The sequence below is a fragment of the Myotis daubentonii genome, chromosome 10 (genome assembly GCF_963259705.1).
Source record: "Myotis daubentonii chromosome 10, mMyoDau2.1, whole genome shotgun sequence".
In the NCBI taxonomy this organism is placed as follows: Eukaryota; Metazoa; Chordata; class Mammalia; order Chiroptera; family Vespertilionidae; genus Myotis; species Myotis daubentonii.
The window spans coordinates 50,960,215-50,977,614 of record NC_081849.1 but is presented as its reverse complement, the minus strand read 5'-3'; positions in this window follow the sequence as shown (position 1 = coordinate 50,977,614).

Here is a 17,400-nt window from a genome sequence, read left to right as displayed (position 1 = left end):
AAGTGGCCTGGGATACACTGTCACCTCAATTCAGGATTCATCTGGCTGTGTTTTTGCAAGACAGCAGTTGCCAGTGCTGTCTGTCCAGGATCTTCATAAAGCACTTTTCAAACACAGGTGCTTTCTATCAATGCTACATCCTTGTGCATTTATACAGTCATCTTACATAGGATTTAAGAATCATTGGGCAGTTCAGCAACAGAATTTAAAGAAGCAGCATATTTTTTAACTTGACCAACTTTTCCTCATTCTGTGTTCTCTGACACTTAACTGCTATTGGTATTCCTCATAGTGAGCATGCCTTAACTCAGAGCCCGCATGCACTGAATAACAAATGAATCTATGGCAAGATGAATTCGATATATACTAAAAAAGAATAGCAAATAGTTACAAAGAATTTGAAAGCTTAAAGTACAGAAGAATTTTATATAAGGATTGAGTAAGATAAAGGAAAGCTTTACTTGGGTAAGTAAATTATTTGTACTATATTTTCTATATATTCTTAGCTATGATTTTATGTAGACTATCCTCCTAGGATTTTTATTTTTCTTATGTACAGATTTGGGGAGATCTCTTTGCCCCATTTAGACCAATTATCTGGACTCTGACGATAATCTCTGTTTCTCATTAAGACGGATGGAATCCGTTTCAGATGTACTTGTCCAATTCTTTCATGCAGGCCCAGTGTGCTAACTTGCCTTGCAGAGATCTCGTGTCATAGTGACCTGTCACTTCTGCTCACAAAACGCTTGTTGGTGCTGTCACGGAGTTTTCCCAAATCTCTTTTATTTTTTCTCTTTACTATTCACATGTTTCACAGAAACTGTCCAGGCAAAAGGAGTAACCATTTTCTTGCCGGAGGATTGAATCATCAGGTGGCCTTATTTCTAGCAGAACTGTACCCAAAGGCAACTACTCTTGGGATTCAAGGTTTCATTTCCCTCCCTCCATTTTTATATATGTTATTTTTCTTTTTGGAAGATGAGCTGTCTTAGGGGGAAAGAGCAACCATCTTCTGCATCCATTTTATCCTGGCAAAAATAGTAAAATGATACAAAAGTTCAGTAGAGAACAGTGCCCCCCCTTCCAACCCCCCATCTCATTTTATCCCATTGCATAACCTCACAAACTGCCAAAAAGAAGACAAAACCAAATCTATGACATCCTTGTCATGACAGATTAAGAAAGGATTCCTTTAAAGCAGCGGTTCTCAACCTGTGGGTCACAACCCCTTTGGGGGTCGAACAACCCTTTCACAGGGGTCGCCTAAGACCATCGGAAAACACATATAATTACATATTGTTTTTGTGATTAATCACTATGCTTTAATTATGTTCAATTTGTAACAATGAAATTGGGGGTCACCACAACATGAGGAACTGTATTAAAGGGCCGAACCACTGCTCTAAAGTAATAGACCACCACCAGACTACAAGAGCCCTAAGTGAAATGGCTTATAATGTGGGAGTTCTTGTTTTACTAGAACTTGGGGGGGCAACTGTGTATATTATCTAGGCCTGAGGCTGGTATCATTTCAGTTTGAAGGGAAAGGGAAAAGGACAGTGCCTTAGCATGTATGTGTCACCTGAGATCCAGGGCTGCCCCTGTCTAATGATTGAGCAAACATTGGAAGCCCCAGATATCTCTTGTGTTCAACAGCAGAGGCAGATGGTGGAGTGGGAAAGAGCATGGGTGTGGGATTCAGATGTGCCTCAGTTCACATTCCAAGACAGGAGAAATACAGCAAGAGAGAGGCTATGTAACTATTTTTGGACAAGTTACTTAACTTTGGCAAACTTCACTTTCTGTATCTTTCAAATCAGGATCACATCAACTTCACTATGTATGAAGGATGTAGCAGGATGTTCTTTGTTAGTTCCCAGAAGCCTAAGGTTGAAAGACTTCAATGAGCACCCCACTTGTGTGGGAATACTTATATAAGTAATCTGACACTTCTGTATTTTGAAGGCTCTGGAAAATGATTAGGAATTCACAGTTGCGATTTTTAGAAACTATAAAAGAATATTTTATCAGACTGATATTTTGTTGTTGACACTACAATGAGCTTCTTTTTTTTTAATGTACAAACTATTTTATTTTATTTTTTATTTTTATTTTTTTAATATATTTTTATTGATTAAGATATTACATGTGTCCTTATCCCCATGTTACCCCCTACCCCCACCCCCCCCCCCCCCGCTCATGCCCTCACACCCCCATTGTCCGTGTCCATTGGTTAGGCCTATATGCTTGCATATAAGTCCTTTGGTTGATCTTTCCCCCTTACCCCCTACCTTCCCTCCAAGGCCCGACAGTCCAATCAATGCCTCTCCGTCTCTGGATCAGTCCTTGTTCATCAGTTTATGTTGTTCATTATATTCCACAAATGAGTGAGATCATGTGGTATTTATCCGCTCTCCAGTTCCATCCATGCTGTGGCAAATGGTAAGAGTTCCTTTTTCTTCTTCCTCTTCTTAAAGAATACCTTTCAGCATTTCATATAATGCTGGTTTGGTGGTGATGAACTCCTTTAGCTTTTTCTTATCTGTGAAGCTCTTTATCTGACCTTCTATTCTGAATGATAGCTTTGCTGGATAAAGTAATCTTGGTTGTAGGTTCTTGCTATTCATCACTTTGAATATTTCTTGCCACTCTCTTCTGGCCTGCATGGTTTCTGTTGAGAAATCAGCTGACAGTCGTATGGGTACTCCCTTGTAGGTAACTGAGTTTCTTTCTCTTGCTGCTTTTAAGATTCTCTCTTTGTCTTTTGCTCTTGGCATTTTAATTATGATGTGTCTTGGTGTGGTCCTCTTTGGGTTCCTTTTGTTTGGGGTTCTCTGCGCTTCCTGGACTTGTAAGTCTATTTCTTTGACCAAGTAGGGGAAGTTTTCTGTCATTATTTCTTCAAATAGGTTTTCAATATCTTGCCCTCTCTCTTCTTCTGGTACCCCTATAATTCTGATGTTGGTATGCTTGAAGTTGTCTCAGAGGCTCCTTACACTATCTTCATATTTTTGGAATCTTTTTTCTTTTTTCTTTTTCGGTTGGGTCTTTTTTGTTTCTTCGTATTTCAAATCTTTGACTTGATTCATGAAGAAATAATGTGGGACTGACCATTGGACCATTTGTGGATCAAGGGACTAGGCTGGAAATTGGAGACTAGATTCAATATCACAGATGTGGGTTCTGACCAACTGAGTGACTACAACCATGTGAATCAAAATTGTTAGATTCAGTTGTGTTGTTCTAAAAAGTTTAAGTTTGTGGTGCATGGTCCCTGAGTTCCCTTAATAGCTCAGACATTCTAGATTCAGTACCTGTCCTTATGATGGTAGTAACATCCAAAGAGACCACCCATGCAAAATAATTCAGTGTCAATCCAAGCTGAGCAAAAAACAACTGAAACAATGGCACAGCATGTAGCTTTCCAGCTTAGTAATGGTAGGAACCAGCTGTAAGGAAACAGAAGTCCAGAACGTGTAATGCATTGCTCTGGTCATATTTAAGGTATCAGTCTGCATGATTCATTCAACAGACACTCACTGAGTGTCCACTATGTTCCAAGCCCTATACCAGGCCTGGGGATAGGAGATAAATAGCACAGGCTCCCTCCAAAGGTGCTCCCCGTCTATGGGAATCTGGCCACCAGGGGGCAGTGTGATGAACACAGTGAGGTGTGGGCAGGGTATGCTGAGAGCACAGAGAGAGAGGACCCATCCCAGAACAGAGGGCAGGAAGCCTTCGAGGACTTCCCATATGAAGTGACAGGTCAACTGAGGTTTGCAGGGCGACTAGGAATTAGACACCTTGTGCTTTAGAGAGCAACAGAGCTTTACACCAGAAGTCCTGGCAGGGCGGCAACGCTTCCACAGCTGGGCTGCTGTCCTCAAAGGCAAGTGGGTCTCAGGTTCCTTGAGCAGGCTGAAACCCCAGGGAGTCCCCTTCTTCTGGCACCAGCCATCCTTTTCAACACAATTTTTACACCAAAGATGATCATTTTAAACACTTTGTGGAGGGTTAAGGTTTTGGATGCCAAAAATAAATATCAGCTCCAAACAACTTAACGGAAATAACGCATGCTTTAGAATATGGGGTAGCTCGTAGACTCCGTGAAGAGACACGAGGAGTCCTGAAAAACAGTAGGAACCAAGGGAATCAAGGCATGGTCAGGGGAACCCAACAAGACAAGTCTACTTTGAATACGGATTCTAGTGAATCACCCCACAGGACACGTGTGGCCAAGCCCTGGACTCTACTGCCCTGGACACTTGCGTTTACTGCTAGATTCTCACTTCAGCCACATCAATGTGAGCAATCGCCATCCTTCTACTTTGTTGCATCCCTATGCCTGTGCCATGGTGTCCATAGAAACATCTGCCCTGAAGGGACTTGCCTTGTTTTTAGCTCCTTGCCGATATTGGATAGCCAGGAAAATTCTCTCTCTCTCTCTCTCTCTCTCTCTCTCTCTCTCTCTCTCTCTCTCTCTCTCTCCTGTCTCCTTCCTGGCTTACAGAAATGTTTTGAACATTTGTAATAATAAGTACTAATTATACTGAAGCAAAGTGTTATGTAAGTATCAAGAATTATTAACACAAGTGATTAACTTTAGCCAGTAGAAATTATAAAGCATTTCATTTATGCTCTTTGTAACAAGGAACCTTTGTCAATTTTTCTGAAATGATCTAAATTAGCTACATTTTAAAGTGAAGCTGAATGTCATTACAGTATGATACACTAAGCCTCTCCTACAAAAGGAACATTTGCATATTTAAATTTAAATGAAGTCTGAATAGACCTGTTATATCAGTGTCCAAAATGATAACAGCATTATTATATGTCTTCTACTGTTTATAGGTATTATGCTAAGAATTTTGAATAACATTGTAAAGATTATTTCAGTTTTTTATAAAATGCCGGGAAATATCCATAAGCATAAAAAATACTGTATTCATTGATCTATAGTATTTATATAAATGTGGTGTTCCACTAATTCGGTGTTTTTCATGTCAACTTATTATGAGGACCAAGATCCACTTGTATTAAAGTTAGGGCAGCTGTTATAACCACGCAAGAAGACCCCAGTAGCTTAAAATGTTAAGGGGAAATTTCTTGCTCACATCACAGTCCAACATGGGCCAACCATGATGTTCTCCATGTAGACATCCAGAGATGCGGGGCCCTACAGTCAGGCAGCTCGGCTTTACCCTAAGGCCTCTGTGTCCTCCACTGTCCACTCTGCATCCAGCCAAAAGACGGGGGAGAGAGAATAGAGAGACCACAGGGGTGGTTTTAAATATCTTATTTATTTATTTATTTCTGAAAGCAAACACAGGGTCTCTGGATCCAAGATCAGACTTATTATTGTCTACAGCAATAACTGAGCTTAGTTCTTCATGTTCTTTTCTGAAAAGGGGATGTTTTATTTATTTATTTATTTATTGCCACAGAAGAGAATTATGGACCTGGGAGCTTATATGGGAGCTCGGCATCTATGCATCTCTCCTCCTGTCCTCTCACCAAGAGAGGGAGGGATACTCATCTTCTAATGGAAACAAATCTCTTTCTCCATAAAGGGTTTATTTACATTCGAAGGATGAGGCTTCTTTCTCTTGGAAGGAAGTTTCACTCTAACTCACATTCCCTAGGGCAGGACTCAGCCCCATGGCTGTCCCTAACTCCGAGACAGCCTGTGTTCCCGAGAGGAAATCTCTAACACGTTCAGTAAATACATAGACATTTTCCTGTTTGTGGGGATCTCAAAGGAGGAAGCGTGGTGCTTGCCACGATTCAGAAAGACCATTAAGCTCCAAGTGGTGTGCAATGACCCGGTTCCATTATTCCTAGCCCACAGGAAGTACTAGATCGGGATGGAGACAGTATGCATTCCAGGGGAATAAAGGTAAGAGAGATGGTCCGAGTCGGGCCTGGACCCCCACCTCGTAAGCAAGGGATCCACGGTAGCTGCCCCAATTCCGCGTGTTTCCAGTACCGCCTCCTCGGTTCCTAGGGGCAGGGCAGCACACTCTAAGGTTCTAATACCTGAGGGGATGTGCGCACTCTGGAAAAACCATCTTTTTCTTTCACATAATTCTTCCCTAGAGAGAAGAGTGGAAAGGATGAATGCCTTGAGTCATCAGCAGTGCCAGGCCCGGCTTATACAGTGTAACATGGGGTGAGCAGCACTGAGCACAAGGGCGGCATCGGCAGAGGGAAGGTCTGCACCTTGTCGGGCTTGGCAGGGCCTCCAGAGGAGGCTGTGTGTTGTAAGCCATGAGCGGGCAAGTGGGAGCCAAGATCCAGCCGGCATGTGGCCCACCTGGTTACGTGCATCTGCCTGGGGGAAGGGAAGCCTTTTGAGTTGCCAGAAAGTTGCTCCATTTATTAAATAGTACACTCACAGAGTGCATCAGCCCAGAGGAGCACCCTTTTATTTTGCCCATCCAGATAAAAAGGCATCTTTTAAAAATATTTTCAAAGGTATCATATAGGCTAGTGGGTTGCTCTGAACCCTAAGCAGGAAGTGAAAGCAGCCTGGGAGGCAGCAGTAGCAAAACCTTGGTAGAATACAGCACAGTAGCCCAGCCAGGTGTGGCTCAGTGGTTGAGCATAGACCCAGGATCACCGGTTCATTTCCCAGTCAGGGCATATGCCCAGGTTGTGGGCTGGATCCCCAGTAGGGGGCGTGCAGGAGGCAGCCAGTCAATGATTTTCTCTCACCATTGATGTTTCTATCTCTCTCTCCTTCTCCCTTCTTCTCTGAAATCAATAAAAATATATTTTAAAAAATAATAATACAGCAGAGTATTTGCCTGTAGAAGTCAAGGTGCAGAGAGGAAAAGAGAGTGCTGCAAAACAAGAGTGCAGGAGAACAGGATTCATTTGCATATAGGCTGAGGGGCTATAATAGAGACTCCAAACACTCAGTGGCTGTGGAATAACTTACCCTCCTTTCTCATGTATCCTTCCTGGATGGGGGTTCAGGGTCCGAGGCAGCTCATTGTTATTCACACACTGTCATCAGGAGCTTTTAGTAGCTGAACCATTTTAAGGTCACCATGGTTATCTCCAACCCAACCAGAAAGTCAAGGGGAAGGTCACAGAAGACCACCCACACATAGGAGGATTTATGAGTCAGGAACTGGAAGGAACAGATGTCATTTCCATTGGCGAGAACCCTGTCACATGACCACACCTAACTTCAAAAGAGGCTGAAAAATGTAGTTTATCTAAAGAAAAGGACCGACTTTAGTTAACAGCTCATGGTCTCTGTCACATGGACTTACATGGATTCTTAGCAAAGCATAGGACAGAGAGAATGCAGAGGGAGCTCTCTGCTGTATTAACTCAGATGGGGTAAGAAGAGAGGACAGTTGGTTGAACTCTGTTCTCTCAACTCTATGTGGGACAGAGCTGGCTGACACAGCTAAATTCAAGTTTCATCAGTGCTATACCTGTTATTTTGCGCATTAGTGTGACTTCCTGATTTTTGTTTTCAAACACTACTTAGGAACTTTGGTAAACAGAATTATACACGTCCCCACCCCACCCTCCCCCCCACCTCCCCAAATGTTCACATCCTAATTCTCAGAACCTATGACTAGGTTACATTACATGGCAAAGGGAATTAAGGTTGCAGATGGATTGAAGGTAGCTAATCTGCCGATTTTAAAACTGGGAGATTAGCCTGGATTATCCAGGGGAGCCCAATGCAATAACAAGGGTCCATGACAGTGAAAGAGAAGCAGGGGGTCTGAGGGAGGCCATGTGGGGGACCCACTGTTACTAGCTTTGAAAAAAGGAAAGAATTATGATGGCATAACCAAAGGAAGGTGGGTAGCCTCTGGAAGCTGGAAACGGTGAGGGAATGGATTTGCCTCTAGAGCCTCCAGAATAAAACACAGCCCTGTCGACACTGTGATTTTAACCGCCAATCCATGTTAGACTTCTGACCTAAAGAATTGTAAGATAATAGATGTGTAGTTTTATGGCACTAAATTTGTAGTAATTTGTTACAGCAGGAACTCTACTAGGTCATTGCTCACATAAAACATTTAGAGCTCTAATCGGTTTGGCTCAGTGGATAGAGCGTCGGCCTGAGGACTGAAGGATCACAGGTTTGATTCTGGTCAAGGGGATGTGCCACGGTTGCAGGCTCCAACCCTGTTGTTTGGGGCACATGCGAGAGGTAACCAAAGTGTCTCTCTGACATCGATGTTTCTGTCTCTCTCTTCCCCTCCTTCCCGCTCTCTCTTAAAAAAATAAACAAGCTCTAGCTGTTTGAGGTGACTGAAGGATCACAGGTTTGATTCTGGTCAAGGGCATATGCCTGGATTGCAGGCTCGATCCCCAGTAGGGGATGTGCAGGAGGCTGCCGATCAATGATTCTCTCTCATCATTGGTGTTTATCTCTCTCTCTCCCTCTCCCTTCTCTAAAACCAATAAAAATATATTTTTAAAAAAAACACAAATAAGCAAACAACATAATAGAGCCCAGTCGGTGTCACTCAGTGGTTGAGTGAGTGTTGACCTATGAACCAGGTGGGCACGGTTCAATTCCTGGCCAGGGTACATGCCCAGGTTGTGGGCTCGATCCCCAGTCGATCATGATTCTGTCTCATCATTGATGTTTCTGTCTCTTTCTCCCTCTTCCTTCCTCTTTGAAATCAATAAAAATCTTTAAAAAAAACAACAACAACAATAAGGAAACCATATTAGAATGGGAGCCTACTTAAATGCTGGTCAGTAGAAGAGCTGGCCAGGAAGAGGTGACTGACCCCGTAAGACTTATTCATTCAGAGGAAAGTTACCCAAGAGGTGCTAGCACTATCTAAAATGTTTTAAACTTGCTGAGATATCACTACATCATCAGCATCTTATGCCTGAGGTGTCATTTTCATTCCCCTTTTAAACGCAGAGCTCTGTAGGATCTTGAGAAACAGAGTCCTCCAGGGTCCAACTGATAACTGATGTTAGGCGACATTAGAACTCACTTCAGGTTACCCTGAGTCCCTTTGACCTGTTTATGTCAAAAATAAGGAGCTGAGAAAAGCCATCAAGGTATGAAATCAAAATCTATTGTCAACTAAATCTTTTACCTTGTACAAAACAGGAACTGCAGGTGAAAAGGTGCATGCATGCCTCCAATTCTAAAATCTTCCATTTCATTGCCCTCAGAACATCATGGACACACGCCCCTCTCTTGTTTTACAGTCTCTTACTCCTACTGTGGCACTCTTAGTCCTTACTTCAAACTGTTCCATTGTTTCTACCTGGGGGAAAGCTGATAGCAGGTTTAACAGATCTCATGCTCCACAATAATACTGTCTGGATGCTGCTCAGAGCATTAGCAATAGGGTTGAAAATCAGTGTTGAAATTTCAGAAGAAAGGTGCTTGATAAAGACAGAGAACATATAACTGTAGTTCAGTCTACTGGCCCAAATCATGATAAACTTGAAATATTTCAATAGAGTGAAAGCTAAAGAGCTTTATTTAAAATTCTGTTATGCTCTTCTTGGACAGTTAATTTTTTTAAAAAGCCTCAGAACTGAATTACAAGAGTCTTTTGTGTTGCCAGTCATCTCTCAAACTGACAGAATATCCTAGTTTTTCATAAAGTACCTTGATATGGCTAGATTTGACTTGATTTCATCAAGAAATAATAAACTGTGCAGTAAAGTAAAAAAATGTTACAAGCAAGATTGAGCCAAGTTTTTTAATAACAATTTCACATCCAAGGAGCACACAATAAGAAGATAATATGATTTTCTTTCATCATTATAAAGTATTTAGGTTCCAGGAAAGTTGTTCTTGAGGCAGCGCCAACATGTTGGTGAAAAGTTCCAGCCAAATTAAGTTCTTTCTGGCATAAAATGAGTGAGAGTCTATTTTTTTTACAGTGTGGCCCATTTAAATTGAGAGCTTTTTATGCCAAAGCTTAAGGTAAGTGATTAGTTTTAAAGTGAAATGTTAAGGGCATGCCTAGACAGTTCACATAAAGAAATAATGATTATTAAAAACAATTTTGAAAATAATCAGTTAACTCTTTCATTTTCATGACATTTTTTGTAAAAGAATTTTAAGGTTCTTTAGAACATGATAAAAGGCTAGCATCTACTCTTGGTAGATTTTCAACAAGTAAGGCTGCTGCCGTGTAAATACAATGAAGGTCCGTTTACACTGCTATTTTTGAAGCTTTGAATAGAAAATTAGAGACTGATTTCTTTATGTGCTTTGGAAATCTATCTCAGTGTTTTATAACCACATTCCTTACTTATATGTGAACCCTCTCCCAATTTCCCCAGGCCGCATCTGCCTGGGAGGTAAGAAAAATAAATCATGGGGCAAATATGGTCATTTCATGGCTGGTAGCCCTCATTTGGGACATCCTGAAAATCCAGTCACCCTAACCCTTCCCTTCCTGTTCAAAATCAGCTCTCAGACATCCCTGAGGGGTCCCAATTGCGAGAGGGTGCAGGCCAGGCCGAGGGACCCCACTGGTGCACGATCAGGGCTGGGGAGGAAGCATGGGAGGACTCCAGGACATGTCCAGCCCGTCTCGCCCAGTCCCAATCGGTCAGCTCTTTATCTGACCTTCAATTCTGAATGATAGCTTTTCTGGGTAAAGTAATCTAGGTTGTAGGTTTTACTTCCTATTAAGTCCTTATCACTCCTAATGATGTATTTTCTAACTTTTAGGAGATGAGGGCTCCACTTTTTCCAAGTGACTTGAATATTTAGTTCTGAAAATTTTCCACCAGACTTCCAATCCCTCAAGTTTATCCCACTGTCATGCATACTAAAGTTGATTGGTCCCATAGGGGTCCTTACTTCATGCTTGAAACTCTTGCTACATAGGTGAGCCTTTTTCATGAATTATCTTATACCCCTTGCGTACTTATAGTGTTAGATCCACTATAGAGATGAGAAACTAAGGTGCAGAATCATAAAATTTTGCCTTTATAGAGACTTGTAAGAGCCTCCAATGTTCTCATTGTGCAAGAGAGGTGTTTGGGAATAAAATGAATTATGAATAAAATGACTTCTTGTAATGCCTTTAACATTTAGAAACCTGTGACCTGGTTGAATCCTTTACCATCACTAAGAGCTTCTATCTGATGAGGGAAACTTCTTCCCTACTCCATAGTGCTGTGGTAAAGACTAAAGATATTCATAAATGTGGCCCTGGCTGGTGGCTTATTTGGTTGGAGTATCATCCCATGCACCAAAAGGTTGTAGGTTCAATTCCTAGTCAGGATACATACCTATGTTGTGGGTTTGATTCCCGTTCGGGACACGTATGGGTAACAACCAATTGATGTTTCTCACATCGATGTTTCTCTCTCTCCCTGTTCCTCTCTCTTTAAAAATCAATAAAAGCATATCCTAGGGTGAGGATTAAAATATATTCATGAATAGAGAAATTTTTGGAAGCACTTCAGGTATTACATAAACTGCAGGACCATTAGGACCCAGACATTGTTGAATACACATTGTAAATTAAAGTTGTCCACCTCTCTATGTTTAATAAGTCTACATAAAAGCACAAAATGCCAAAGTGTATAATCTTTGAATGGGAGTTGTACTATTTACAAATACAATTTCACTAAAAAACAATTTTTTAACTGTCTCAATTTTATGGGTTTGTTTTGTCTTCCAGAGATATTTTGTCTGTATATTATAGGTTTGCTCCACAGTGATTGGCTCTCTGCTTCATAAGAAAAGGGAACTATTCCCTATTGGGCCACAGCTGACTTCAAATACCACTTATTTAATTCTCAGGAACTCAGGGCATAAATGACATTTATAAGCCCTTTGATTCAAAATATCTTTCATGAATCTAAGACATTTCACAGCGAGGTGATTGCTCACATATTGAATATTTTAAAATAAAACAATCGTTAAGACAGCTTGAGCCTAGAATTTATGGATAATAGACAAACCAAGGACTGTTCGTGTTGATTTGTCCTCCCCATGGGCTTTAGTCTAATCAAGGAATGTCACTTGGTCACTGGTGTCTAAGGATATTCAGCTTGGGTTCTGACTGATGCTTTACTTCTCTGGGTGAATTTCCAGCAACCGAGGCAAAAGTAATTGGAAAAAATTCTTCAGGGTTGTTCTATGTTTCTATTATTTAAAATATATATATTTAAAATTAATGTAAGATTTTGCTTTATACCTGTCATCATGGGGTACACCAAAGGATGAGTTTAGCTTGTTGCTTTTTAAGCAGGAGTGAATTATAGGGATTATGTTTCTCTCCCTTTCGGAGCTTAGCCTCAAACAGCAAAGCAAGCATGAAGGCTCCTTAATTAACTCTGCAGATTCTAAAACCTGCTTTCTCTTTCTGTTTTCGTGATTGCTAAAGACCCAATTTAGAATTTTTTAAAATTGCTTTAAAGTTAGAGCTGTGCATGCTTAGCAGGGTCGGGGAGGAGGTATAAAACCGTCCAGGAAAATCTGTAATTTATGTCTCCTGGCTTCCCAGTCTTCCCTGAGAATTCGTAAATTGGCATCCCTATACCTCTGCAGTGTTAACCAATTCATCATGAGGTGTCAGCGTGTCTCAGAGGGAGCCATACAGACTACCCAGGAAAACGTTTGCCCTGTGTCTGCAATGCTGTTAGCTTCTGCTGCTAGAACCTTCCCCCAGGTGACTGGGTGCTGTGAGGTGAAGAGCTGGACTAGGGCAGGCTACATCCTGTCTGCCCCTTCCCACATGTCTCTCACATTTCCATCTGCAGGAGATGAGGCTTGATGGAAGAGTGGATCATAAGGGTTGAAAACTAGAATAACAAAGGCCTCAGATAAACAAGATAAAGCACTTAAGCCAATAAGCACCCTGCCTTCCACATTAGGCATTCAGTGAATAGTAGCTGTTTTGTTATTTTCAATGAGAGGAGCATTTCCCATTAACCATTCTTGCTGTCTTACCGCCAGCTCTGAGTTGTTTGGCAGGCAGGCCTTGCAGCGTTCATCCAAAATCCAAAACTATGGACATTTCGCCTGCTGCTTGTACAGTCTGGAGCCCGGCGCCGGTTCCTGCCATGTTTTTACATAAGAGAGACTAAAAATGAAATCAATAACTATTTGAATGTCTCCATTCAAAGAGATGCAAACTTAAAAGTAAAATGTAAATGCCACTCCTGAATAGCAGTTTTCCCTGGCATCCAATTCATGGGCTTGTGACATATAATTTGAAATGGTGGCAGAGGGTTTCTGTTACTGTGCAAAGAAAATGTGATTCTGCCTATAAAATTCATGCACCCTTTAGTAATTTGTATGCAAAAGAACTAGCTTTTCTATATACTTGTGAATTGTTTTATCATGTAACTGTTTGAAGATGCCAATAACATTGGCAATGAAAAATATAGAGATGTTTTTGAGAGCTGCCTGAAATCAATGGTTACAATGAACTCTGTACCTGTTTGCTCATTTTTTATGCCATTCAGACAACAAGAAGGGAAGCAGAATGCTGATCACTGGCCGCTGAATTTGTTAGGATAGCCTGTTTGTTTTATTTTTATTTATTTTTTATTGTTGACAGTATTACAAATGTCCCCCAATCCCCCCCCCCCTTTATTCCCCTCTTCCCAACCCAGGCCTTCACCACACTATTGTCTGTGTCCATTGATTATGCATATATGTATATTAAGTTCTTTGGTTAATTTCTCCCCCACCCCCACCCCCAAGATATGTCAGTCTGTTGTATGGAGGCATGGAGAGCCTGTTTTGGACTTTGGCCACCCCCTGGAAAAGTGTTGGCTAATTTTCATTGCTTCTTGGACTTATGTCTCATGTGATTTTAGATCATTAGAATGACTCTTGTTTTCTAAGACTGATTCATACTCTTCTCTTTCTCTGTTTTAAGTGTAATTCAGATGTCAGCACTCGACTTTTTGCAACAGATGATTGATAAGTAGTATGTTCTCGTTGGGTTCCTTGCAGGAAAAAATAAGAACTTACTATGAAATGAAAAATGAGTTGAAATAGTTGAAAGTAGAATTTTTTTAATTGGCTTTGTACAGATAAGGCTATTATTATTTATGTATTTATTCATGACAAAAAAAAAGTAAGAGTTGCTAGAGGAAGCAGTATCCTTGTTGTAGGGCAGAAAATGGCCCTGTGGAAAGTGAGTTCCACTTCCCATGAAGCCATAAGCCTCAGTTTTCTTCACCATACTTTCCCCTTGGGTTCCAGGTAGGTCCATAGAGTCCCTAGAAGTCTCTATTTTAGATCCTTATTATATCCTTTAGATCATCATAAACCAGAGAAGGTGACTATAGATTTGTAGCAAAAATCTAAAACACTCGAATTAGTATCATCTTTAAAGTTGAGATATAGAACAAACTTCCTGGCTTAATTATACATATTGCTTATAAAACATTGTGATTTTTATTTCAAAACTTTATTCTTTAGCAAAATTTTTCTCTAGATGAATCATTATTATAGCATTTGGATGTCTTCCAGAGGGATCAAAATTTACTATGAGTTTGCCTTGAAACTCTGTATATAAAAATCTAAACATCCCAAAGAAACCATTATTAGAGGATAATTATTCTTTTTATAAAAGTAGTGAACATTGGACCTCATTAAACAGTCAGCATTTGTAATGTGTTTTAAATGAAGTCTAAATTACTTTGAAAATCATATATTTTTAATTTTTTTAGGAAGGACAAGTCATTAAAATATGAAAACATAGGTTTTCATGAGATGAAAAGGCATATAAATTGTTTTTGGTTCCATTGATACATGTTTTGTAAAAATTAAGCATTATGTGCTTCCATGGTTACATGGTTCTATCCTTGGGGTATTGTATGAATCCCGAGAATGGAATCATAGCTGTGTAATGTGTGATTTGGACATCTATTTGGCAACCAGTGTTTTCCTGCAGTTGTGAGATGCTTGCACAGGACAGACAGTGATCTAGCAGCAAGGTCGCCGCTCTCCCAGCCCTGCTGTCTATAATGACACGAGACCAGGAAACAGGGGCATTGGGCTCCTGGCCCGGGGATCTTAGGAAAATACCAGGACCTCTCTAACCCTCCATTTCCTCGTCTGCAGAAGTCAAGGTGTGGATTTATATGGCCTCCAAGGTTCATTCCATCCCAAAGTTCCATGTTCTCGTGTTTCTGATTACAGTGCTGAGTCAGGCATGCATGCAAAGTGCTGTTTAAATAATTGCTCACAAGTTGAACATCTTACCATTGTCAAGAGCCCAGAATCACAGAGAAGTAGCACTTTTGTCTCTAGTTATATGCTAAATGTAATTATACTTTAAGTGGCTTCATAAAGGAAGTGGGCGTCCTCCTTTGCCAGGGCTCGTCCTTGCACTGTGCTATAAAGAGGCAGTCATAAAGGTTATTTGTGAAGAACTGTGATCTATAACCTCCTCCCCACATATATACACTTACTCAAATATATATATTTAACTTATTTTATTTTATTTTATTTTAAGGTGGCCATGAGGCTTTGCTGTCGGACACACTTCAATTCACCATTTCCTAATTGTGTGACTTTGGACAAGTCCTTTAACCTTACAATGCCTCAGTTACTTTGTCTGTGCAATGGGGATGACGATAGTTGATGCCCACATGGATGTTAAGCTGTTGTGGAGACACCAGGAGAGGATGTGGAGGCTCAGTGCTTACACCTAGTGAACACTCAGTATAGGCTAACTCTTACTGTGTCCAGATAAACTATGAAATGCCGTACATCTCTCCTCTTTCTGAGCAGCCTCTTCCCTTTTCCCCCCTCTTTTTTTAATTGAATTTACTGGGGTGACATTGTAAATAGAATTATATAGGTTTCAGCTGTACAATTCTATAATATATCATCTGTATATTGTATTATGTATTCAGAATCCCGAGTGAAGTCTCCTTCCATCACCATTTATCCCCCTTACCCTTGTCCACCTCCCCACACACCCCTTTCCCTCTGGTAACCACCATACTGTTGTCTATGAGGTTTTTTGTGGCTTAATCCCTTCACCTTTTTCACCCAACCTTAACGCCCTCCCCTCTGACAGCGGCAGTCTGTTCTCTGAATCTGTAAGTCTGTTTCTATTTTGTTTGTTTATTGTTCATTAGATTTCACATATAAGTGAAATCATATGGTACTTGTCTTTCTCTGACTGGCTCATTACACTTAGCTTAATACTCTCTAGGTCCATCCGTGCTGTCTCAAAGGTAAGATTTTCTTTTTTAAGGCCAAGTAGCGTTTCATTGTGTAAATGTACCACAGCCTTTTTGTCCACTCATCTACTGATGGGCACTTGGGCTGCTTCCAACTCTTGGCTATAGTAAATAATGCTGCAATGAACATAAGGATGCATATATTCTTTCCAATTAGTGTTTTAGGTTTCTTCAGATATATTCCCAGAAGTGGAATCAGTGGGTCAAATAGCAGTTCCATTTTTAATTTCTTGAGGAGGCTCCATACTGTTTTCCACAGTGGCTGCACCAGTCTGCATTCCCACCAACAGTGCACAAGGGTCCCCCCTTTTCTCCACATTCTCGACAACACTTGTTGTTTGTCCATTTATGGATGACAGCCATTCTGACACTGTGGTTTTAATTTGCATTTCTCTGATGATTAGTGACATTGCACATCTTTTCATATGTCTATTGGCAGCCATCTGTATGTCCTCTTTGGAGCAATGTCTATTCAGGTCCTTTGCCCATTTTTAAATTGGATTGTTTATTTTTTGGTGTTGAGCTTTATAAGTTCTTTATTAACTTTGATATTAACCCCTTATCAGATGTATCACTGGTGAATATTTTATCCTATTCATTTTGTTGATGGTTTCCTTTGCGGTGCCAAAACCTTTTACTTGGGTGTAGTTGCATGTGTTTATTTTTTTCTTTAGTTTTCCTTGCCTGAGGAGATATACTGAAAAAATATTGCTATGAGAAATGTCCAAAATTTTATTGCCTATATTTTCTTCTAGGATTTTTATAGTTTCAAGAATAACATTTAAGTTTTTCATTTACTTCAAGTTTATTCTTGTGTACAGTATAAGAAGGTGATCTAGTTTAATTTTTTGCACATATCTGTCCAATTTTCCTAGCACCATTTATTGAGTAGACTTATCTTTACACCATTAAACTCTTTAAATTATTTTATAATTACAGATGATAAATATATTAGTTTTAGATTAGAGATTTACATACCTTACAAAGTGATCACACTGATAAGTCTAGTACCCATATGGCACCATACATAGTTATTACAATATTTACTATATTATATGCTATGCTGTACTTTACACACACAAAATATATATGTTATAAAGTGGAATCCATGAGTATTTATCTGACAATGATGACATTGTTCAGTGTTCGAGAGATTTCTTAGGTGGTAAGGATATAGAAATTTTAAGAAAACAAAAAGATCTGTATTCA